The 26,011-nt window shown below is 37.4% G+C and overlaps 1 protein-coding gene across 6 annotated transcripts in view; it reads left to right on the top strand.

The window, feature by feature from the left end:
• FGF14 (fibroblast growth factor 14) overlaps positions 1–26,011 on the top strand; it is a 637,037-nt gene that overhangs the window by 472,918 nt on the left and 138,108 nt on the right. Inside the window, exon 1 of one of the 6 annotated variants that reach the window (XM_060287771.1) lies at positions 25,476–25,494. The exons of the other annotated variants lie outside the window; for them this stretch is intronic. The gene's annotated coding sequence lies outside the window, so the exon portion shown is untranslated. Of the gene's footprint in view, positions 1–25,475; positions 25,495–26,011 lie in introns of those variants that run through there. 6 annotated transcript variants of the gene reach the window in all.

The following is a 26,011-nucleotide window of genomic DNA, read 5'->3' as shown; positions in this document are numbered from 1 at the left end:
TTAGTTTTTGTTTTAAATACACTCAGTCTCTGACTTTTAATGGGAATATTCAGTATATTTACATTTAATGAAATTGCTGATATAGTTGAGTTTAATTACACCATCTTAACATTTGCTTTTTTACAAATATTTATTTATTTTGGTTGTGCCAGGTCTTAGTGGCAGCAGGGGGGCTCCTTAGTTGCAGCTCCAGGATTCCTTAGTTTTGGCTCCCTGGCTCCTTAGTTGTGGAACACAGGCTCTTTAGTTGAGGCACACAGGCTCTTTAGTTGCAGCACGTGAACTCTTAGTTGTGGCATGCATGGGATCTAGTTCCCTGACCAGGGATCGAACCCAGGCCCCCTGCATTGGGAGTGCAGAGTCTTATCCACTGTGCTACCAGGGAAGTCCCATCATTTGTTTTCTCTTTGTCCAACCTATTCTATATTCTTTTTGTTGTTGTTTTCTTGTATTCTTTTAATGTGTCAGGAATATTTTCTATTCTGTTTTCCACCATTATTAGCCTGAGGTTTATATATCCATTATAAATATTTTAGTGATTGCCCTGGATATTATCACATTTAATATTGACTTAATAGAGTCGAACATAAATTTGCATCATTCCACTTTTAATAAAATATTAGAATCTTATTATACGTTACCACTTAATCTCTCTAGCTTTTTCTTTCCTATTGACATGCTTTTATTTCTATGTATATGTAAAACTCATAAGAAATTATTTTTATTGTTTAATGCACTCAATATTTATTTAGATAACTGTGTTTTTCATTGCTCTTTATTCCTTCCTACATTCTTGTGTTTCCACCTGCGATTTTTTTCCTTTTTCCTAAACATCTTTTTTAGTAGTAGTAGTAGTAGTAGTAGTAGTAGTAGTAGTAGTAGTATTTTAACGTTGTCTATTGTCTGTGAATTCTGTCAGTTTTGTTTGTGTGCAAATTTATCTATTTTATCTTTATTTTTGAATAGTATTTTTACTGGTCATAGAATTCCAGATTGGAAGTTATTTTCTGTCATCACTTTAATGATATCATTCTATTGTCTTCTGGCTTCCATTATTTCCTCTTGAAAATTCAGCTGTCATCTAATTGTCACTCATTAAAAGGGAATATGCATTCGTTTTTCTCTGGCTATTTTAAAAAAGATTTTTCTCTTATCCTTTATTTCAGCAAGTTTATCGCAAGGTGCCTACGTATAGTTTTATCTGTATTTCTCTTGCATGAGGTTTGCAGCACATTCTGAGCCTGAGGTATAAGGTTTTATGTCAGCTTCAGAATTTTTTAAAATTATATTCAAATATTACCATTGTCTCACTTCCACCTTTTAGGACTTCAATTACATTTATGTTAGTCATTTTCATGATGTCTCACACGTTCTTACTCCCTTTTCCAGATTTTGTACACTTTTATGCTCTGTGCTGTAGCTTGCAAATTTTCCAGTTACTTAATCCTGTCTTCTTTTGCTGTTAGACAAAAATCTATTGATTTTCTTTCCATTATTGTATATATTTTTCAATTTTAGAAATTTCATTTGATTATTTCAGCTCTCTGGTTAGATTGTCATCATTTCTTCTCTTTTCTTAAACATATCAATCACAGTTATTTTAACGTCTGTGTCTGTTAACTCTAATATTTGGAACACCTAAGAATCTGTTTTTATTTTCTGTTTCTCTCTTGGATCTTGTTGTATTTTCTTTGGTAATTTGGCAATTTTTACTGAATTTTGAACATTTTGGGTAGAAAACCATAGAGGCTGTCTATGATTTTATCTTCTTTGGAGAGCATATTTTTTTTCTTTTTGCAGGTAATTAGAGTAGGGGCAGAAAACCCCAATTTATTCTAGTATGAAATATATTTGAAGTTGATTTTCAAGTGTGTGTTTGTGGGTTTCTGTGTGTGTGTGTGTGTTAGCTTGTCTATTTCTAGATTATATTTTGGCAAAGATTTATAGGGGTTCCAACCGAAAACCTGGACGTTTACCAAGGCTACTACTCATTGGCAAGCCCTGAGCTCCAATTTTTGTCTCCTTAGCATTGTGGACTGCCAAAAGCCCTGCTCTGATTTTCAGCCTTCTTCCTTCCTCTGCTTCTGAAGCAGCAAATTCCAAGAGAACAATTGAAGCACAATACCATGCTTGGCTCCATGTTTCCTTTTGGGATGTTGGCCCCTCAAGTCCTGGTTGCCTGGGAAGCTCTCCAGGGCCTTCAGCCAAATTTCTTTCTTTTCTTTTCTTTACTTTTTAGAAGTATCTAGCTTTCACATATGATGAGAGAGTTGGTTTTGTACTGGTGAGTTGGTCATAACTAGCAGTGAAATTGGTTTCCTAATTTTAAATCCTAACTCTCAGAGAAACTGGCAGTTCAGAAATACTATTTCACTTTTTGGTCCCCGTTTCCTGAATATAGAAAGAATATCACTATCTTGACAAAAATTAACAGAGTTGTTGACGTACATAGGTATGATCAACAATTCAGTTACAGATTTTCTTCTAAGTCATCTCGTTGTGTTGGAAGAAAATTCTTGACCAGCTTTTTATTTTATTTCCTCTTTTGCAACATTATCTACTGACTAAATTCATTTTCAGTTCTAATTTCTAATAAAATCTGGAGCAATGGTGGATTGTTTTTGTCAATAATTGTTTCTGGATATAAACCTTTTGTATATTATTTGTGTCACGCTATTATACTGCTTGTAGTGCCAGCTTTAAGTATTTTAAGGCTTTAGTGTTCTCCTGTAAAAATGAGGTTGTTTTTTTTCAGTTTCCAAATTCATTTCCTGGCAGTTGCTAACAGCAACAAAGTTGTAGATCATCAAACCAGCTTCCAGAATGTTAAAAGTTTGTGGGCTTGCAAAGAATAACATAAAGATTTGTATGTGTTCTAATTTTGGCTTTGTCCTTAAAGTTTACAAGAGAGATGAAATGGCAGATCCCATGCTCCCAGCTACTATAACTCTGGGAAACAGTTTTATTTGTGTTCACAAACACCTTTGGAAGGCTGGAGTACACTTGACAAGAATATCCTTGCTTGAATCCTATGGTATGCTTTGATGCTGGTACTAGCTTATGCCCCACCCTGAACTGCCTTGGTCTTGCAGAGCTCTTTCAGATTAGAGAAGTGTATTTTTGAATAAATAACTCAGTCGCTCCATGCTTCAGTACCTTTATTTGTGAAGTAAGTTAATATAATTATACCAATTTTGCTTGTCTCAAAAGTAAGACTCAAATGAGATCATGCAGGTGAAGGTGCTTTGTAAATTGCCAAACTCTATATACGTACAATGAGGGGCAAACCCAGGGCCTGAGTAAAATCATTCAGTACCTCTGTTGATCAGGGCACTCCTCTTCTGCATGCATAACAACACATCTCCTAGCGCATTATGTTTCTAGTTTCATTCCCAGGAATATTAACATAAATCAGTTTGGACATCTAGACTGGGAGGAAAAGGTAAAGGTTATTGGTTACTTACCTTCACATTTCTTATCTTTATTTGGGCTATAGTGTATTTTCCTATGTCTTTCCTAGAAGGAATTTTTTAAAAAAATCATCCAGTTCATTAATCTTATTGTATAGATAAGGTAACCCACAAATACAAAGCCCAAATATGTAAATTTTCCTATGATGGGCTCATGGTTAGTCATTGTCAGAGCCAGATTAGAAATGATTATCTTAATTTGTTTTGTTGATGTACTATGAGTATAACATAGCATTGCACCATTTCAGATAAAACATACACACAGATACACACATGTCTACCTGTGTGCACACATGTACGTACAGGAAAAAAAACACTTTTCGGGCTTCCCTGGTGGCGCAGTGGTTGAGAGTCCGCCTGCTGATGCAGGGGACACGGGTTCGTGCCCTGGTCCGGGAAGATCCCACATGCCGTGGAGCGGCTAGGCCCGTGAGCCATGGCCTCTGAGCCTGCGCGTACGGAGCCTGTGCTCCGCAACGGGAAGAGGCCACAACAGTGAGAGGCCCGCATACCGCAAAAAAAACAAAGCTTTTCTCAGGCTGTGCTGAAAGATCTAACTTCATTTCATATCTCTTCCTTCATTACAAAGTGGATTTCCTTTCCATTCAGATACCCCGCTGTTCAGGCAATAGTTCTTCCTGTTGGAATCTTTTGCTGACTCTCAGCTGGCATATTTTTCTCCATCGTAGAGTCACACTGTGTTAAGATCTGATTATTAGAGCCCAAAGTCTATGAAAAGGATCCATAAACCTATTGAAGAGCAGTGTGGCGGCTGGAGAGTGATGCTAGATGTGCAGAAGTGAAAGGGTACAGGAGGGTGAAAATGGAGAAGAAAGCTCTGGAAAGTAGTCAAGTACAGAAAGAAAAGGCACAACACCTTAGTGTGTGTGTCAGAGCTTGACATTTTGTACTCCGGGATGTGGGGAGGATTGATTTGAAAATAAAAGGCAAAATATTTAGATGAGACTTGGTAACATGAACACAAAATGATAATGCTCAGGGACCATCATTGTTCTGCCTCAATGGTAGACAAAATGTTTTCTGCTAGCCAGCATACTTTGCAAAGGGGTACGGATACTCTTGGGGAACAGAGCAATATATGGGGGTGTGGGAGCCCATAGCTATATCTTTGTGCAACATCAGTTTTAGTTATAATTTAAAATATTTTATATCAAGCAAAAACAGATTATTGAGTAGAATACAAATTTCAAATTTTTGAGTAGAATACATGATTCCAAAGAAACTCCTGCTCACTGGGTGCTATTTGAGGCTACTTCCCACAGACTCACCAGTAAATATGACAACTTATTTTGCTCTGCTCTTAAAAGTACTTAAGTAAAAATGTTTGAGAATCATTGGAGCATTTGTGTTGTTGAATATCTAGGCACCCTATATAGTTCTCACAAATCCTTCCTTTCACTCTCTGACCTTCTGAATAACAAATGTCAGATGTTGCCCTTTCTAATTCCTAGTGTGAAGTATAGATGGTTGATTCTTTGCAAATTGATGCATTCTTTTCTTCTACATTTTAATTTGCTAAAGTTACTTCTCTTGGAAAGCTGTGTTTGTATGTCATGGCCCTTCTAATGAGAGTAATTAATTTTCATCTGGCTTTAAAATGTTTCACAAATTTGCCTAACATGAAAGAATATCTTATATTCACATCCAGGATAAGAAAGAAGCATTTTTACTGTGTAAAACCAACTTTGAATGAATGAACAGGGGGAGGAAATAAAGGAGGAAATGGAGAAGAAATGTATAAAGTGCTTCATCTGGTAGAATTATATACTGAAATTGATGACCTTACTTTGTATTTGTAAAGGACTCAAAGCATTTGAAGGGATATTAAATCATCAGATTTCAAAAATTGTTGAAAATCCAATGGCTTCTTTAAAAATATGACTTCATGTACTTAGGAAAAAGTAAAATGATCCTTCCCAAGCAGCCATTAGGAGATTAAAGGTGTGTAAGATCTCTGAATCATACAAAGGAAGTATACTTAGACTTTGATTTAAGGAAATTCAGAGATAGATATTAATATTAACTGAGTCTTAAAAGTTGACTTATCAAAGTTATATTAAGGAAAGAATGTATTTTGAGTCCCAGATTTAATGATGTGCAAAAAAAAATTCCATACTGGATAAATTAATATTCTTTATGTGGCCCTTAAATGGGAAAAAAAAATTTATCATCTACTTGACTTTGTTGTCTTTGGTTACAGTAGAATTAATATTTTTTTCTTTTTCCATACTAGGTTGTCATGCAAATGCAAATTGTGTTGGAAATGCAAAGTTAAAAGATGACTAGTGTTAGAATAAAGAAGTGCAAATATATTTGACAGCCTCAATTACTGACATCACTGTTACTGAGTAGAATTCCTCCTCATTTTCATTCCTTCTTGTTTTAAATCTTAAAGAGAAACTTATAAATATCTAAAACCGTTATAGGAGATTTGAGAAGCTCAATTTCCCAACTGATACCCACTTGAACTCAATTAATAACAGTCCGTCAACAGGTATATGGTAAGTGACACAATGTGTTATGAAGAGCATCTTGGCACAGGTATTAAGTGTGAGTGAATATTCCTATTCACAGCTTCAGAGCAGCAGCCCAGGGTGTGGAGAAGTACTTAATTTCTCATCCGGCTTCCTTGTACTCCAGACGAGGATGGGTCTCAGTTCCTTTGAAAATTGTGGGGTTCACTGCACTAACAGATAACCCCTAAGATACTGTCTCCCACCACAGTGGCCTTATGTAGATGGTGTTTCTTCAATTAGTAGTACCAGCAAACAAAACAAAGTGTTATTACTTTCACGCAACCATTTTCATTTTTCTGTATTCTCTTCCATATTTGTACATTATTTTAATCATAATATGGATACAATCCAATCTTAGCTGGAATTAGTAGATCTCAATTGAGTTAAGGTGTATGAAAGCACCTTTAAAATTTTGTAGGGCCATCCCAAAGGCAAAGGGAGCCTGTTGTTGTTCAGATTCTTTCTTAAATATCTTTACATATCTCCACAAGGGGGGAAAGTGCTTTAGAAAGGACAGAAGAGGTTGGGAGAGGCTGTGGGATTCAGTGAAAGTGCTTTCACAGACACAGAGGGCCAGCTATGTGATGCCTCAAGGGGTCAAAGATACAGTCCCTCCCACTGAAATGCTAACACTCTAGTGCAGGTATATTAATTTCTTACTGCTGCTGTAACAAATGACTGCAAATTTGGCGGCTTAAGACAACACACATGTATTATCTTATAGTGCTGTGGGTTAGAATTCTGACGTGGGTCTCACTGGGCTACAATCAGAGTGTCAATAAGGCTACATTCTTTTCTGGAAGCTCTAGAGGAGAATCCATGTATTTGCTGTGAATTATTCCTCTGGGACGCTCCCGTCTGAACGCTGGGAGTCAAGGGGACCCATCTCGAGGGGGGAGCATCTGGAATCGGGTTATTTTCCACACAGTTGGGGAGAGGGGTGCGTGAGGTCATTGTGAGGGTCCAGGTGTCTGGAGTGTCTGACCAGAGACGCTCTTGTAGAGGAAGAGGCACAGAAAAAAGGGTAGAGCATTTCCCCACACAAACTACCCATCTTGCTGTATTATTGTTTCCAGTTTCACCATAGATTTGGAGATTGGGGATTCTAATTTAAATTCTTTTTTATAAAAGAGCAGAAGAAATAAATGGTGGAAAAGAAGGAAAATTTAACCTCTGCTTAGCCTCTCCTAAGTGCCAGATGTGGTTCTTAAACCAATATACACCTGATCTCATTAGTGGTCCTACCTTGACGGTTTGACATTGTTCCACATGTGTTCTTATGAATGAGAAAACAGTCTCTGAAAGGTTAGGCATTTATTCAGAAGAGGTCCCCATTAACGGGGTCTGCGTTCATGAATGTGCAAAAGAGTAGACTCTTCTCTGACTAGGAAACATTTTGTTCCAGCACGTAGGCTGTGCAGGAGTAGAGCATTGTTGTTACAACTCATATTGTTATAACTTAGTGCATTCTGTCCTCTCTGAGATTTGAGGGTTCTTTTTTAGTTCCAATTGTATTTCAAGCTTTGCCTTTCTGGGATGACCTTATAAACTACAGATCTCATTTGAATAGAGGGACTTAAACGAACAGCAATCACCAAATGGCTCTCCCTGACACATGGCAGAGCAAAACAGATGTAAAGGTTTCATACCAGAATCCTAGAAGTCGGCATTAGTCCATTTTGTAAAATCAGTATCTTCTCATGTAAGTCAGGAAATACTTTTTGCAAGTGGAACGTACTGGTATTCCACAGATGTAGGCTGATGAGGATAGAAACAAGCCATCATACAAGAATGCCTCAAACCTCCTCCCCAGAAAGGCTCTGAAATGTGCACATCATGGTGAGGACCTTGGCATAAGTCAAGATTTATGAACTTAATTCTAGCATTTTTCACTAGAGAGGAGCTATGTTTTTGTTTTGTTTTGCTTTGTGTTATCTAAACAAATTGAGCTTTAAAACTCAACAAACTATATTTAAAATAGATAACCAACAAGGACCTACTGTAGAGCACAGGGAACTCTGCTCAATATTCTGTAATAGCCTAAATGAGAAAAGAATTTGAAAAAGAATAGATACATGTATATGTAGAACTGAATCACTTAGCTGTACATCTGAAACTAACACAACAGTGTTAATCAGCTATGCTCCAATATAAAATTAAAATTAAAAAAAAAACTCAACAAAGATGATTTACTAAAATATCCAAATCTAGGAAACAAAGACTGTTTCCCCATAGGGAGGGTAAGAGACCATTTCAAAAGCAGTGGGATATCTAGGCAAGGCTTTGATGTAGGGCAGTATTTTGATAGGCATAAAAGAAGAGGAAATAGTTTGGTTAAAGATGTGTATGATAAATATGTGTATGTGTAACCAAAGCAGCACCACAAGGCAAAGACATTTTCAGATCCCCAAACATGTTAGGATTTAGAATCAACTCCATCTCTCACCAGCTGGACAAGAGTGGGCAAATGCTGTACATTTTCAGATTCAAGTTTTCTCTGTGTATTATACAGGTTAGGCTAAAGGTTAAAATAAATCATGTGCATTAAAGTTTCTAGGTCTAGTACACATATAGGAAGACTCTATTCCCCTTTTCTTTCATCTGATGAAACATCACCTTAATATTTTCTTTTTGATCAGTGGTTTGTTTCCTAACATAGAAATGGGTGGACTTCCTCAATTGTGGTTTTGTAAACATGTTCAGTTGTGTCTTTTCTCTCTACTTCTGTATCTTGTGGTTAAATTTGGGGGCATAGGATAATTCTGTAACTCCTTTAAACTTTAAACTCTGGAAAACGCATTACAGTATGGATATTGAGACACAAAATTTACATCAAATTCATTTCTTCAAATATGTTAGTACATGAGAAAAGACAACAGCTATTCAGGGAGGTGGAAATTGCAGCTCGGATTTTTTTCATCTGTTTCTACACTAAATCAATAATCACGATAGTTAAACTTTATTTGTTGTTTGATACTCACTGTGGGGCTTTCCCATTATTGTATATAAGTAAGTAGAAATATATCTCTTAAGATGTATTTTTTTTGGTGTTTCTCATCCAAAAGAAGACATGGACTTTTAAAGTTGTCTCCCTTTGAGTTGATCAGGGAGATACTAATATATTTAGCTTATATGAACACATTTCAGGAAAATATTGATAAAGATTGAAAGCGTTATTTTTTCTGTTAATGATCTTGTTACATTCCCTCCCTTCATGAAGCAACAGAGTAAGCTTGCTTAAAATATTATTTAAAATAATCCCCGGTGGAAATGTCAGTAGGAATGATCTTGAATGACCTAACGTGACAGCATTTAAAAAGTCTTCCATTACTAGACCACAACCAGCCTTAAACACACACACACACACACACACACACACACACACACACACACACACACACACACACACACACACACACACACACACACACACACACACACACACACACACACACACACACACACACCCCCCCCCCCCACCGCAAAGCTTAGAATTTTGGATTTGGAAATTTAGAAACACACCCAATAAGTTTCTCAGGTTACATTTTTAAAATTTATTCTCCCCAGCTTTCATTGTATGTAAGGTAATAGTTTGCAGCTGATAGCGTTCTCTAAAATGTCATGACATCAGATCACTTTTCAATTAAGGAAAAAATAACCCAGACAAAACAGGCTGACTGTCTTTCCACTGTTGAATGTGCCAACTGCTCACCTTGAGTTTCCTGAATGCCCAGAGCTGCCTGCAGACTGCAACCAGCCTTATCTAGCATCACCCTCACACCCTCCAAACCTAGCCTGTCAGTCAAGAGGTCTTCAGAAACCTCTTGCCCCATAATCACCTTCCCCTGACCTGGGAAGCCCACGCCTCCTTCCATACCCCACATCCTGGCCATCTCTGATTGGCCCACACCTCGCTTTGTCTCTGAAGTCTTCCATTAACCATGTGGATTAGAAGGACAGCTCTTAGTGTGTATGTCTCCACCACATATTTTTCAGCTAGTTATCAAGGATGGCCATCTTCTTTGGCCAGTGGCATTTATAAATGAATATTAAGTCTTTTATTATTTTTTAAAATAAATTTATTTATTTTATGTATTTACTTTTGGCTGTGTTGGGTCTTCGTTGCTGCGCGCGGGCTTTCTCTAGTTGCGGCGAGCGGGGGTTACTCTTCGCTGCGGTGTGCGGGCTGCTCATTGCGGCAGCTTCTCTTGCTGCGGAGCACGGGCTCTAGGCTCACGGGCATCAGTAGTTGCGGTGCGTGGGCTCAGTAGTTGTGGCTCGCGGGCTTAGTTGCTCCGCGGCATGTGGGATCTTCCCAGACCAGGGCTCGAATCCATGTCGCCTGCATTGGCAGGCGGATTCTTAACCAATGCGCCACCAGGGAGGTCCCCAAGTCTTTAATTATTGTTGATCTGTTTCTGTCTAAGCTACCTTGACGTCCACATAAAACTGTAAATTCTTTAAGGAGGAAGATACCTTAAACTTTTAGTAGATTTGGGTCTTAACACTGTCTTTTGTACAGAGTTGGAATGAAATGAAGACTTTTTCATTTGTTTCCATACCTGTGTGCTGAAAGACTGAACCAGGGTTTAAAAATTGGTAACCATGTTGGAATTTCTATTCTATACGAAATTATAAAAGTAAAAAGAAAGGAACAGGCATGGGCAGGCACATGCTTAAGTGGTGTTTCTGAGCGCAGTGATTTCAAACTTGGCTTTTCGTTTTGTTTGCGCTATTCTTTGTTACCTGAAACCAGGTTCACTGAGGTGTGACTGTAAACCTTCCAGATCGTGTCCTCCTTTGTGGCTCCCGGCTACTCTACTTCTCTGGTTCTTCTCCAGCACACTGTGATTTCTTTCAGGGGCCGTAGCAAGTCAGTTACAGGTCAGAAAGGCTTTTGGGTGAAGATGAACTTTATGCCCCGAAGAGAGCAGGCGAGTAGATGTGAGGGTGCAGAACCCGTGGGGATGAGCCAATAAGTCATTCTCTGTGCCATTTCTAAAGGAGCTGTGCTAAAATACGCTCTCTGAGTAGTGCCTTTCCCAGCGGTTTTATTTCTTTTTTTTAGAAATTAAAAGTATGGATCTGATGCCAAAGCTGCAAACCCCAAATCCAATTTAAGCAAAGGAAATCAAGACTTAAGACTCAAGTGTGCACTTGGAAGAGATGCGGGAGGTGGAAGGAGGCTATGACTCTCAACCAGCTCCCCACTTCTCTTCCTCCTGCCCACCTGGTACCCCGAAAACATGTCCAAACTGCGAGATCATTTATTAAGTTAGCACACTCTGACTCTGAAACTGTATTTGTGAAAGAGTTAAAGTAGAACTTAAAGAAAATTCAAATAAAAAAATGAAAATTGAATACATAAGCTAGTGCAGATTTCCTCCCAGAATTGAGTAGGTCAAACTCCCTTTAAAACATGCGTGGCTTGGTAAACAACAGGGACCTACTATATACCACAGCACACATTCAGTATCTTGTAATAACCTATAATGGAAAAGTATCATCACTTTGCTGTACACCTGAAACTATCACAGCACTGTAAATCAACTATACTTCAATTAAAAAAAAAAAAATGCCTGGCTTGTCTACAGCTCCACACCCCACAGTTTGCTTTATGAGGTATGCAAACATTCTCAACCTTTCCACCGCTATAGATTTCCGCTTTCTACCTTGTGCTCTAATAAGCAAGGCTTGTCTGATTTTCTTCAACAAGTTAGTAAGAAGTAGTTTCCTTGTCTCCTTCCTGCCGCCTCACAAGTGCCTACTCTTCCTCACTTCCTGATTGCTTTTGGCCCAACCTGTAGGGAGAGGGAAGGGCAGTGCTTGCCTTATTCATTGTATGGGGGGAGGGTAGTGGTTCCAAACCTGCCCTTTCAAACGGTACTGGACTTCCACTCTTTTAAAAATAAATTTTGAGTTTTTCTCATATTTGTTTTGTATCTTCAGTTAAATGATTTTCTTTTAAAAGCAAGCTTGGAATTAGAGCATGCACAGCAGCATTCTCTTCCCAATTCCCTTAATAGATGAACATCCAACCTCTTCTTGACACTGTCAGGGCCAGGGAACCCATCACTTTGTCGGAGAGTTGGTTCTCTCTTTCACTGGACAGCTAAGAGTGTTGGGAACTTCTCCATCTTTATTGATTAATTTATTCATATATTAATCATGTATTTATTGAGCACCCACTATATGACAGGCACTGTTCTAGGCACCTAGAATATAGTAGTGACCAAAGATATGACAATCACAGTCCTTATTTAAGGGCATTCAATCTAGGCTTCCCTCTACTTATTTGTCCTACTTCTGTCTTCCAAATAAATTCCACTGTTTTCATGACAGATTGACAAATATTGGAAAATGACTGATTTTTGCCTTTTTCAGATTAAACATTCTTTGTTCACTGCGTCAGTCACTGAGTTCTAAGCCATCAGTGTCCCCTCATTGTGTGCCTTCAGCAAGTCACTGTGACCTCTGTGTGGTCTGAGTACACTTGGGTCCTCAACCAGAGCAGGGCTCAGTGTACAGGGACAGGCTAGGAGGCCAGACTCCAGTGGTTTCAGTACCAGCTCCATCATTTCCTTGCTGTGTTCTCTTGGGCAAGTCACATACCACCTTGTGCCTCAGTTTCCTCTTGTGTAAAGTGAGACTAAGAATGCCACCTACCTCAAAAAGTTGCCATGAGATTAAATGAGTTAGTATAGGTAAAGCACTTAGAGTAGCTCCTGGCCCAAAGTATATGCTCAGCAAATGATAGTTGTTATTCTTACTATTGTTATAATTGGTGTTGGAATAACCTTTCTGTTCCTGCAGCCTCATTATTTCAGGACTCATATCATATGTTGGTTTACCAATGCTGGGGATAATTGACAGTAATCTGCTTTGGCTATAGATTCCTCTCAGCTCAGCAAAGAGTCTGGGGCAGAGTACATGTTCAAGAAATGCTGGCTAAATATCTTGGCTTTTGAAAATACTCCTAAACAGAACATAGGAAGGATTTCTCCTCTTATTTTCCCATGTGAAATGATATATTCCTGTAGCTATATTCTCAAACTTTAGTGGCTGATGTGCTGTTAAGGCTTCTTTGAAAAAGTTGTTATAAACTGCCATTCATTTTAAGCCTTAATTAAAAATGGTGGAGAGGCACCACTTCTTGTGATAAAATATGCAGAAGGTTTGGGTTTTCAGTGTATATAGATCTGGTCCCAGTTGAACTCTAAGTTCCAGACCATATTCTACATCATCCTTCATGGAACTTCCACATTGACTTCCCGGAGGCTGTGTGTGTGTGTGTGTGTGTGTGTGTGTGTGTGTGTGTGTGTGTGTGTGTGTGTGTGTGTGTGTGTGTGTGTGTGTGTGTGTGTGTGTGTGTGTGTGTGTGTGTGTGTGTTTTAATTTATTTTCATAATCACTGGCTTAAATGTTTTCCCTCTGTAGTTGAAGAAGACAATGTCAACTTATAATGAATAAGTACCTCTGAATGTCTTCCCTTCCTGCCTCTTACCCTGCTTCTCTGGAGTTTCTGGAGGACTGACATCGTTAACAAAAGGGTTTTTACAAGGCCCATCTCCTCGTAGAAGCAGCTGGGAGACAAAGTCTGAGAAACTTTAAAAGGAAGCAGACCTCCGATATTTGCCCCTTCCTTAAATAGAAGTAAACAAAGTGTTTAGCAGTACCGTTTTCATCTGTTCTTACAGTTCTACCCATTGGGTGGAGGTCTCCCCATAGTTCTGGATGTGAATGGGCAAAGTGGGTTTTATATACCTGCTGTGAAACACTGTTCAAAAGTATGAGCCTCAGCCTGGCGCATGTATTGACCTGTCCTTGTTACCTGCAGTTATTTTAAAAGTTTGCCCACTGTCCTGATTACTGCCTTGGCATAACACATTGAGGGAAGTGTTTCCTGGCTCTAAAGCAAATGTGTGCTAAAACGTGGAAAACACTGCATTTCAGTCAAGGTTCCCAGTTTACTGCTCTACACTTTCTCATAAGAAAGCTAATAAAACTACACATCTGCTCTGATTCTTGTTTTCATGGTTCGTGCAATAGGATGCAGCCCGACTCCAATGTTAACTTTCACTGAAGGGCTTTGGATGTTGAATTTTATTAAACAATAGTGCACTTTAATTTCAACAGATGCCCTTGATTCTTTAATATCATAGCTTTTGTTCTGCTAAGTCTTAACTTCTGATAATGTAAGGACGACTGGAGAGCAACTCAATATGACCTCCTATAGGTGTGACTGGCTGTAAAAAGTCTTTGAGTCAAATTGTAGTTGTTTTTCAGATTCCTTAAACTTAGGGAATCCCATTTCTTCTAGTTTCTGGAAGGAGAAGTGAATCATACTTTCTAGTGCTTTAACTGAGTGTGTTAAAGTTAACATATAATACTCTAAGCCTTAGACTTTTTTCCTACTTTTTTTCTTTTTCAGAAAATAGATTTTCTATTTGTTATATATATATTTTGAGAAGAGAGTTGAAATTTCTGACTTTAATTTTAGATTTTTCTATTTCTTCCTCAAGTCCCACTGGTTTTTGCTTCATGTATTTGAAGCTCTGTCAGTAGATGCAGAAACATCCAGGATCATTATGGATTCTTAGTAAATTGACTTATTTATCATTAGGAAATGATCCCTCCTTATACATTGTAAGACTGTTTGCCCTGAAATTTATTTTGTCCTTTATTAATATCATTTGATTATTGCTAGCATGGTATATTGTTTTCTGTCCTTTTACTTTCATTTTTAATAGCTCTGCTAAGGTATAAAAGATAATAAAATAATCTGTGTATATTTAAAGTGTACAATTTTACAAGTTTTAACATATGCAGCCATCATCATACTCAACAATATCAATATGTCTGTCACCCCAAAAGTTTCCTTGTGCCCCTTTGTACTCCCGACCTTCTGCTCCTCACTGACCCTTTACCACTCTCCAAGCAGTCACAGATCTGGGGGGAAAAAAAGAGATTATTTCCTTATTACTGGTTTTAAGTACTTTCAATATGATGTGTCCTAGTGTAGTTTTCTTTATGTTTCTGGTCTTTGGAGTTAAGCTGTTTGGATCTTTGGTTTTATTTTTTTCACCAATTTGGAAATTTTCCAGCCATTATTTCTTCAAATTTTTTCTTTCTTGCCCTCTTGACACTCTCCCCTGGAGTCTCCAATTAGACATATATCCAGTCATTTAAAGTTATCCCACAGCCCACTGAGGCTCTGTTAATTTTTTTTTTAAGAACTGTTTTCTCTGTGGGTTTCATTTGGAATCATTTCTATTGCTATGTCTTCAAGGTCACCACTCTTTTTCTGCAGTTAATCTAACTTGTCATTAATCTCATTCCATGTATTTTTTTCATTTCATAAACTGTAGTTTTCACCTATAGAAGTTTGTTTTGGGCTGGCTTTATATTGTCTGTGTCTGCACTTAACTTTTGAGTGTATGGAATGTATACAGTTTTAAGGGCTGTTTGCATGTCCCTGTCTGGTATTCCAACATCTGGGCCAGCAGCTCTAGGTCAGTTTTGATTTATTGATTCTTCCCATTGTTATGGATCATACCTCCCTGCTGTTTTGCATGCCTGGTAATTTTCTTATTGAATTCCAAATATTTTTCACTTTACATTTTTGGATGTTAGATATTTTTTGTATTCCTATAAATGTTCTCGAGCTTATTCTGGGATGCACTTAAGTTACTTGGAAACAATATGCTCTTGCTTTCAGAATATGTTAGGTGAGACTGAAGCATTGCTCAAACTAAGCTAATCCCCCCCCCCCATACTAAGGCAAGACATTTATTTATACTCTGCTCAATGTCCCATGAATTATGAATTCTTCCAGTCTGACTAGCGGGAATAGGCACTGTGCCCATACTTGTGTGTGTGTGTTTGAGGCACTGTTGCCTCTGTTCCTCTCAGATGATTTTCCCCGGTCTTGAGTGGTTTCCTCATATGCAATTTTTCGTTAGTACTCAGCTGAATACTCGAGGGGACCCTCTGTAGATCTTAGAAGTTTTCTCTCTCTGTAGCTCTCTCCTTTCCCTGGACTCACCTCCATCTCAATTTAGAGAATCCACTGGGCTCACCTTCCTTCACTGTGTACTGGAATATCTCTCAGGCTTTAAAGTCAGGCAATAGTAGAGCTCACCTTATTTCTTTCCCGTCTTCCAGAGACCTCTGCCTTTCATTTCTTGGTGTCCGGTGTCCTGCAAAGTTTAATTTGTCAATTTTTTGTTGTTTCACGTGAGAGAGTATGTATGGTCCTCATTACTCTATCTTGGTCAGAAGTAGAAGTCATTTCGGCGTTTAAAGAAAGTCTGCATAATTATTAAGCTCTCAGATTGTGGTATATGGTTCATATAGCATTCACATTATTTTTCAGTCATATTTCCAGCATTGAAATTTGCTCATTATGGTGTTTGACTACAAAATGTTAGCAAATGTTAATAATACTCTTGGGCCTTTGTTCCTTAAGCCATTCAGTTACATTTAATTAGCCTCAAACTTTATGAAGAACATAGGGAGAAGCATGATTAATATTTATAATATGCAATTATATTTTGTATTATAATAAGTATAAAGTGGCGTCAGTGTTGGGCAGCAGAAAGTGAAAGATTGTCTGTTAAAATTAAGCGGTGTGATTTTGGCCACATTATATGGTGAAATGAAAACTTTTTCTTCACTCTGTGCTATCTGGTGTGTGTGTGTGTGTGTGTGTGTGTGTGTGTGTGTGTGTGTGTGTGTGTGTGTGTGTCTTTACTGTAACAAGGTATCATAAGTTAAACAGAGAACTTGTGAGTGTTTCAGATCCACCAGAGGGCAGACAGCAGAAGCAAGAAGAACTACAGTTCTGCAGCCTGTGGAACAAAAGCCACATTCAAAGAAAGATAGACAAAAAAAAAAAAAAAGAGGGCTATGTACCGGATAAAGGAACAAGATAAAACCCCAGGAAAAAAACTAAATGAAGTGGAGATAGGCAACCATCCAGAAAAAGAATTCAGAATAATGATAGTGAAGATGATCCAGGACCTCAGAAAAAGCATGGAGGCAAAGATCAAGAAGATGCAAGAAATGTTTAACAAAGACCTAGAAGAATTAAAGAACAAACAAACAGAGATGAACACTACAATAGCTGAAATGAAAAATACACTAAAAGGAATCAATAGCAGAATAACTGAGGCAGAAGAACGGATAAGTGACCTGGAAGACAGAATGGTGGAATTCACTGCCACAGAACAGAATAAAGAAAAATGAATGAAAAGAAGACAGCCTAAGAGACCTCTGGGACAACATTAAATGCACCAACATTCGTATTATAGGGGTCCCAGAAGGAGAAGAGAGAGAGAAAGGACCTGAGAAAATATTTGAAGAGATTATAGTAGAAAACTTCCCTAACATGGGAAAGGAAACAACCACCAAGTCCAGGAAGTGCAGAGAGTCCCAGGCAGGATGAACCCAAGGAGAAAAACGCCGAGACACATAGTAATCAAACTGACAAAAATTAAAGACAAACAAAGTTATTGAAAGCAACAATGAAAAAATGACAAATAACATACAAGGGAACTCCCATAAGGTTAACAGCTGATTTCTCAGCAGAAACTGTACAAGCCAGAAGGGAGTGGCATGATATGCTTAAAGTGATGAAAGGGAAGAACTTACAACCAAGATTACTCTACCCAGCAAGGATCTCATTCAGATTCAATGGAGAAATCACAAGCTTTACAGACAAGCAAAAGCTAAGAGAATTCAGCATCACCAAGCCAGCTCTACAACAAATGCTAAAGAAAATTCTGTAAGTGGAAAACACAAGAGAAGAAAAGGACCTACAAAAACAATCCCAAAACAATTAAGAAAATGGTAATAGGAACATACTTATCGATAATCACCTTAAATGTGAATGGATTAAATGCTACAACCAAAAGACACAGGATCCCTGAATGGATACAAAAACAAGACCCATCTATATGCTGTCTACAAGAAACCCACTTCAGACCTAGGGACACATACAGACTGAAAGTGAGGGGATGGTAAAAGATATTCCATGCAAATGGAAATCAAAAGAAAGCTGGAGTAGCAATACTCAAATCAGATAAAATAGACTTTAAAATAAAGAATGTTACAAGAGACAAGGAAGGACACTACATAATGATCAAGGGATCAATCCAAAAAGAAGATATAACAATTATAAATTCAGCCAACATAGGGACACCTCAATACATAAGGCAAATGCTAATGGCTATAAAAGAGGAAATCAACAGTAATACAATAATAGTGAGGGACTTTAACACCTCACTTACACCAATGGACAGATCATCCAGACAGAAAATTAATAAGGAAACACAAGCTTTAAATGACATAATAGACCAGATACATTTAATTGATATTTATAGGACATGCCATCCAAAAACAAAAGATTACACTTTCTTCTCAAGTGTGCATGGAACATTCTCCAGGATAAATCACATCTTGGATCACAGATCAAGCCTCGGTAAATTTAAGAAAATTGAAATCACATCAAGCATCTTTTCTGACCACAGTGCTATGAGATTAGAAATAAATTACAGGGAAAAAACGTAAAAAACACAAACACATGGAGGCTAAACAATACATTACTAACCAAGAGATCACTGAAGAAATCAAAGAGGAAATCAAAAACTACCTAGAGACAAATGACAATGAAAACATGATGATCCAAAACCTATGGGATGCAGCAAAAGCAGTTCTAAGAGGGAAGTTTATAGCTATACAAGCCTACCTCAAGAAACAAGAAAAATATCAAATAAACAATCTAACCTTACATCTAAAAGAACTAGAAAAAGAAGAACAAACAAAACCCAAAGTTAGTAGGAAATAAATCATAAAGATCAGAGCAGAAATAAATGAAATAGAAACAAAGAAAACATTAGCAAAGATCAATAAATCTAAAAGCTCGTTCTTTGAGAAGATGAACAAAACTGATAAACCTTTAGCCAGACTCATCAAGAAAAACAGGGAGAGGACTCAAATCAACAAAATTAGAAATGAAAAAGGAGAGGTTACAATGGACACCACAAAAATACAAAGCATTCTAAGAGACTACTACAAGCAACTCTATGCCAATAAAATGGACAGCCTGAAAGAAATGGACAAATTCTTAGTTAGGTATAACCTTCCAGACTGAACCAGGAAGAAACAGAGAATATGAACAGACCAATCACAAGTAATGAAATTGAAACTGTGATTTAAAATCTTCCAGCAAACAAAAATCCAGGACCAGATGGCTTCACAGGTGAATTCTATCAAATATTTAGAGAATAGCTAACACTCATCCTTCTCAAACTCTTCCAAAAAATTGCAGAGGAGAAACTCTCCCAAACTCATTCTACGAGGCCACCATCACCCTGGTACTAAAACCAGACAGAGATACTACAAAAAAAGAAAATTACAGACCAATATAACTGATGAATATAGATACAAAAATCCTCAACAAAATACTAGCAAACAGAATCTAACAACAAATTACAAGGATCATACATCATGATCAAGTGGGACTTATCCCAGGGATGCAAGGTTCTTCAATATACACAAATCTATCAGTGTGATATGCCATATTAACAAATTGAAGAATAAAAACCATGTGATCATCTCAATAGATGCAGAAAAAGCTTTTGACAAAATTCAATACCCATTTATGATAAAAACTCTCCAGAAAGTTGGCATAGAGGGAACCTACCTCAACATAACAAAGGCCATATATGACAAGCCCTCAGCAAACATCGCTCTCAATGGTGAATAACTGAAAGCATTTCCTCTAAGATCAGGAACAAAACAAGGATGTCCACTCTCGCCACTATTATTCAACACAGTTTTGGAAGTCCTAGGCATGGCAATCAGAGAAGAAAAAGAAAAGAATACAAATTGGAAAAGAAGTAGAAGTGTCACTGTTTGCAGATGACATGATACTATACGTAGAGAATCCTAAAGATTCCACCAGAAAATTACTAGAGCTAATAAAGGAATTTGGTAAAGTTGCAGGATGCAAAAGTAATGCACAGAAATCTCTTGCATTCCTATACACTAATGATGAAAAATCTGAAAGTGAAATTAAGAAAACACTCCCATTTACCATTGCAACAAAAAGAATAAAATACCTAGGAATAAACCTACCTATGGAGACAAAAGACCTCTATGCAGAAAATTATAAGACACCGATGAAAGAAATTAAAGATGATACAAATAGATGGAGAGATATACCATGTTCTTGGATTGGAAGAATCAACATTGTGAAAATGACTCTACTACCCAAAGCAATCTACAGATTCAATGCAATCCCTATCAAACTACCACTGGCATTTTTCACAGAAGTAGAACAAAAAATTTCACAATTTGTATGGAAACACGAAAGACCCCAAATAGCCAAAGCAATCTTGAGAAAGAAAAATGGAGCTGGAGGAATCAGGCTCCCTGACTTCAGACTATACTACAAAGGTACAGTAATCAAGACAATATGGTAGTGGCACAAAAAGATAAATATAGATCAGTGGAACAGGATAGAAAGCCTAGAGATAAACCCATGCACCTATGGTCAACTAATCTATGACAAAGGAGGCAAGGATATACAATGGAGAAAAGACAGCCTCTTCAATAAATGTGCTGGGAAAACTGGATAGCTACATGTAAAAGAATGAAATTAGAACACTCCCTAACACCACACGTAAAAATAAACTCCAAAATGATTAAAGACTTAAATGTAAGACCAGACACTGTAAAACTCTTAGAGGAAAACACAGGAAGAGCACTCTTTGACATAAATCACAGCAAGATCCTTTCTGACCCACTTCCTAAGAGTAATGGAAATAAAAACAAAAATAAACAAATGGACCTATTGAAACTTAAAAGCTTTTGCATAGCAAAGGAAACCATAAACAAGACAAAAGCCAACCCTCAGAATAGGAGAAAATATTTCCAAACGAATCAACGGACTAAGGATTAATCTCCAAAATATATAAACAGCTCATGCAGATCAATATTAAAAAAATGAACAACCCAATCAAAAAATGGGCAGAAGACCTAAATAGACATTTCTCCAAAGAAGACATACGGATGGACAAGAGGCACATGAAAAGCTGCTCAACATCACTAATTATAAGAGAAATGCAAATCCGAACTACAATTAGGTATCACCTCACACCAGTTAGAATTGGCATCAGAAAATCTACAAACAAGAAATGCTGGCGAGGGTGTGGAGAAAAGGGAGCCCTCTTGCACTGTTGGTGAGAATGTAAATTAATACAGCCACTGTGGAGAACAGTATGGAGGTTCCTTGAAGAACTAAAAACAGAGTTACCATATGACCCAGCAATCCCACTCCTGGGCATATACCCAGAGAAAACCATATTCAAAACAACACATGCACCGCAATGTTCATTGCAGCACTATTTACAATAGCCAGGTCGTGGAAGCAACCTAAATGCCCATCGACAGACAAATGGATAAAGAAGATGTTGTACATATATACAATGGAATATTAGTCATAAAAAGGGTGAAACTGGGTCATTTGTAGAGTCATGGATGGACCTAGAGCCTGTCATACAGAGTGAAGTAAGTCAGAAAGAGAAAAACAAATATCGTATATTAATGCATATATGTGGAACCTAGAAAAATGGTACAGATGAACCGGTTTGCAGGGCAGAAATTGAGACACAGAAGTAGAGAACAAACGTACGGACACCAAGGGGGGAAAGCGGCGGGGGGTGGTGTTGTTGGTGGGATGAATTGGGAGATTGGGATTGACATATATACACTAATATGTATAAAATAGATAACCAACAAGAGCCTGCTGTGTAAATAAATAAATAAAGTAAAAAAAAAAAAAAAAAGAACTTGTGAGTGTTTCAAGATGCTACAGTTTGCTTTCAGAATCTGTCATTCCAAAGGAGGTCTGCAGCAGTTTTTGCCGTAGTGGTTTTCTTATTTAAAAATAATCCTGTAATAAGAAATAGAAAGAAGGTTGTTATTAAATATTGAGACACTGGCTAAGTGAGCATGGAATATTCTGGCAATTTAACATATTTAGTAATATGTGCTTACTGCAACTATATTGCTAAGATTTTTTTTTCTTTTTTTTGTTTTATTTTTGTGGTACGCGGGCCTCTCACTGCTGTGGCGTCTCCCGTTGCGGAGCACAGGCTCCGGACGCGCAGGCTCAGCGGCCATGGCTCACGGGCCAGCCGCTCCGCGGCATGTGGGATCCTCCCAGACCGGGGCACGAACCCACGTCCCCTGCATCGGCAGGCGGACTCTCAACCACTGCGCCACCAGGGAAGCCCTACTGCTAAGATTTTGAATAGCATTGGAATGGGGTGCTTTTCTAAGTGAGCTTCAAAGATAAGCTTCTTTCTGGAGCTTATAGACCCTGAATATTTGAAAAGTTCAGTGCTGCACCAGGAATCCCAAGATACCTAGGTCTGCTAAAGGTCTGTCTGCTCCTTGAAGCTTAGGGTCAAATATTAAACAGGATCTTCACTGCTTGCCTTCCTGTAATGATCTTCTCAGACATTTCCCCAGGAAGAGGCTTTACCCACTGCTGTTTTCTTAATATATTTTACCTAGAGGGAATTTTTTGGCCAAAATAACTTTCGGAAAATAAGTTTTAAATTTTTTGATCTTTCCCTTTCAAAACCACATTTATCTTTATCTCAAGTATACTCTGCTCCTCTAATTCTTAAGTAAGATACAAAAATGCATTTTGCTTTTAATTCCATTTAAAACATATATAGATTTTAAAAAACAAACAGAATATGAATTCATTTCAATAAATGTTTGTTGAGCAGCTGTTCTCTGTAAAGCCTAGTGAGTCTATTTTGAATAATAATGATGCAAATTATCAAAAGATTTATAATTTATTTTCAGGCAGATAGACATGTAAACCCAATAATTTAACTCATGATTCATTGGCATAAAATCATATTACAGGTTCTCTTCTTCTCCCTTCAATAGACAGCAAGCTCTTTGAGAGCAAGAACTGTACTTTTAGGCCAGATTGTATCCCTAGTACCTACGGGCAAAGGATCGGGTAGGCAAAGGTGGAGAGTCTATTGTAGGCTGTAGTATCTGCAATTAAAATTCAGTAGACATGATAATGCATTGGATTGGGGTGGTGGATTCAGCAACAGTTCTGAAATGGCTGAAACAAGGTTCCCAGAGGCATGAGGCTCTGGAGGTAGCATGGGGTCAGTGCAGGAAGGAAATTGAATGACATTCTCAGAAATTAACAGGAAGAGATAGCATATTTTCACACCTTTAGTTTTACTTATCATTTTCCTTAGTGCCCTTGTCTCACCCTTTTTTTCAGCTCTTTAGAAGAGTTCCTAGGCGTGGTTTATTTTTATGATTGGACTATATGATAATTTATGACTGGATAAATTATTCACAATACTATTTTCTCTTACTAGGAGTGCCAAAATCTAATTAGAGCTACCACAAAAATAATACATTCCAAAAATTTCTTTTTATCCTGTTAAAAAAATATATGATTTCCCATAGCTAATAGAGGAGTGACATTTAAGAACCTACGCTGACGGAGAATGGACTTGAAGACACGGGGAGGGGGAAGGGTAAACTGGGATGAAGTGAGAGAGTGGCACTGACATATATACACCACCAAATGAAAAACAGATAGCTAGTGGGAAGCAGCTGCATAGCACAGGGAGATCAGCTCGGTGCTGTGTGGCCACCTAGAGGGGTGGGATAGGGAGGGTGGGAGGGAGACGCAAGAGAGAGGGGATATGGGGATATATGTATACGTATAGCTGATTCACTTTGTTATACAGCAGAAACTAACACACCATTGTAAAGCAATTATACTCCAATAAAGATGTTAAAAAAAAAGAACCTATGCTTATAATTAGTACTGAGATTTATGTGTAAATAAACATAGTATGTGTGTATATACATTTATGTATTTGCCATATAAAAATCCATGCCATATTGTACGTTTTTCAATTTAACTAATGATTTACATTATGTATACATTATTCTAAGAGTTATCCTGATTTCTCTTTTGTCAGTCTGTACATTTTATTAAAATAATTTGTGACAGTGATTGATTTAAATGAACCCACTTCTGAGAAAGTGATTGTTTTAATTAAAAATGTTGGGTATTTTTTCCCCTGTACCTGAAGGCAGTTGGACTGATTTGCATTCCTCTCAGTTCTAAGTGTTGAGGCTAATGTATTATGAAACATCTTTTTTTCCCTTGATATACATGCACATTAGCTTTCATTATTTCTATTTTAATTAATATCAGAGAGCATAGTTAGAGTTTCACTCAAGGAGTATCCTCAGAACATTTTTAGTAAAATGTGCAGGCACAGTAAATATGAAAGACAAAACAAAAGGAAAAGGATAATTAAGACAGGCTAAGTTTTCATATTTTCTTAAGCAGAGTAGATATTCTGAATGCAGAAGTATTTTAAAAGAGAATAAAGAACTCTAACAATTGTATAAGTTGGAAAATATTTTGCAATTTTTATATGGCTAACAAAATATAGGTGTGGGACTTCAGATATTTTTATTCATCCTTCAATTATTAATTGAGAGTCCAAGTTGTAGGAGTTTGGGCTATATTGGTATTGCAAATAAGATCATTGATTTTGTAGCACTTTGTCACCAAACCTTCTTATCCCATTAGTTTAAAGAAAAATGTGAACATGCACCTCAATATAAGTTTGTTTCACACAAGCAATATTTCCATTCTTTTATATCCTAAGGCATAATATTCATTTAGGGTGAGGTTCCATTCTTATCACAGTAGATGTATTTCAGATCGTCTTCTAAACATTTTAAAAATCTTTTGGCTGACTTCATGTGAGATTTGAATAGATTATCATTGTTTTGATACTTACTTCCATGCTTATTTTTAACCACATAATCCATGTAGAAGATATGTCATCTTTGTTATTTTCTTCATGTTAAGCTTTTGCTTGCTTTTTTGTTTTTTTGTATCACCTTTGATCCATACTACCTCTGGGATTTTTTTCCCCTACACTATCCTAACTTTAGTTAAACTAAATAATATAACTTATAAGCCCGCTTAACCAGGAGCACATAAATTTCAACATACTGTAAAGCATTCATTGGGAACAGTGACTGAGAGCTAGGGTCACTGGGCCAGCCCCTCAGCATTATGGGATGCCCCACCTGCCTCAGGTACTTCAAGGACCTAATGTGACATGTGACTCTGAAGACACTGATGTCAATTCATGTTAAGTATTAGTGAAGCTTAAGTTCTTTCTCATTTTTAGAGATAATAAAATAGTAAGTTCTAATACTGGGTCTTCCTACACTGCAGTGCACTGTCCTACAATCCCCTTGGCCAGGAGAGGCCCTCCACTTTGGACGCTGTTGCTTTAAATTGCTGCACAGTCTGGGTCCTATCCATTCCGGCAGTTACGTGAGATTTTCTTGGTCCTTCTTTATCAACTTTTCTCTCACAGAGTCATCAAATAATACATGTAAGTTATCTGTCCAGCACATATTAGACTGAAGTTGAGACTTGTATTGAAGTAGAGCGAGAAAGTGAAGGGTTAGAGCCTTCTATTCACAGTAGATCCAGAAGATTAGTCATACCTTTGTGTGACCGCACATAACTGATGAGGTTGTTTTGTCAGTAAAATTGTTTTGTTTTGTTTTTGCTGTGATTATTTGGTTGTATACTTTAGGCTTAGGGAGAAAAGGTTTTTTTGTTTGTTTGTTTGAATTATTTGAAAGACTGACTTTAAGCTATAAATGGCCACATTGCACAATGGCCAATTATATAAATAAGGATCACAAAAGGCTTTATGGACATGTAATTATGTGCAAAGAGAAAATATTAAGTGGAATTCTTGAAAAGTTGGGGCAACCAGTTAATCTACAACAGTAATAGGTGTTTAGTTTACTTGCATATATGTATCCAATATTATTTGCAAGTAGGTAGAAAATGCTATTTTAACTCATTCTTTCTCAAAGGCATTAATAGACTTATTAAAA

The sequence above is a fragment of the Globicephala melas genome, chromosome 18 (genome assembly GCF_963455315.2).
Source record: "Globicephala melas chromosome 18, mGloMel1.2, whole genome shotgun sequence".
NCBI lineage: Eukaryota > Metazoa > Chordata > Mammalia > Artiodactyla > Delphinidae > Globicephala > Globicephala melas.
The sequence above is the reverse complement of the archived record's forward strand: the minus strand, read 5'-3'. Positions and strand labels throughout refer to the sequence as shown.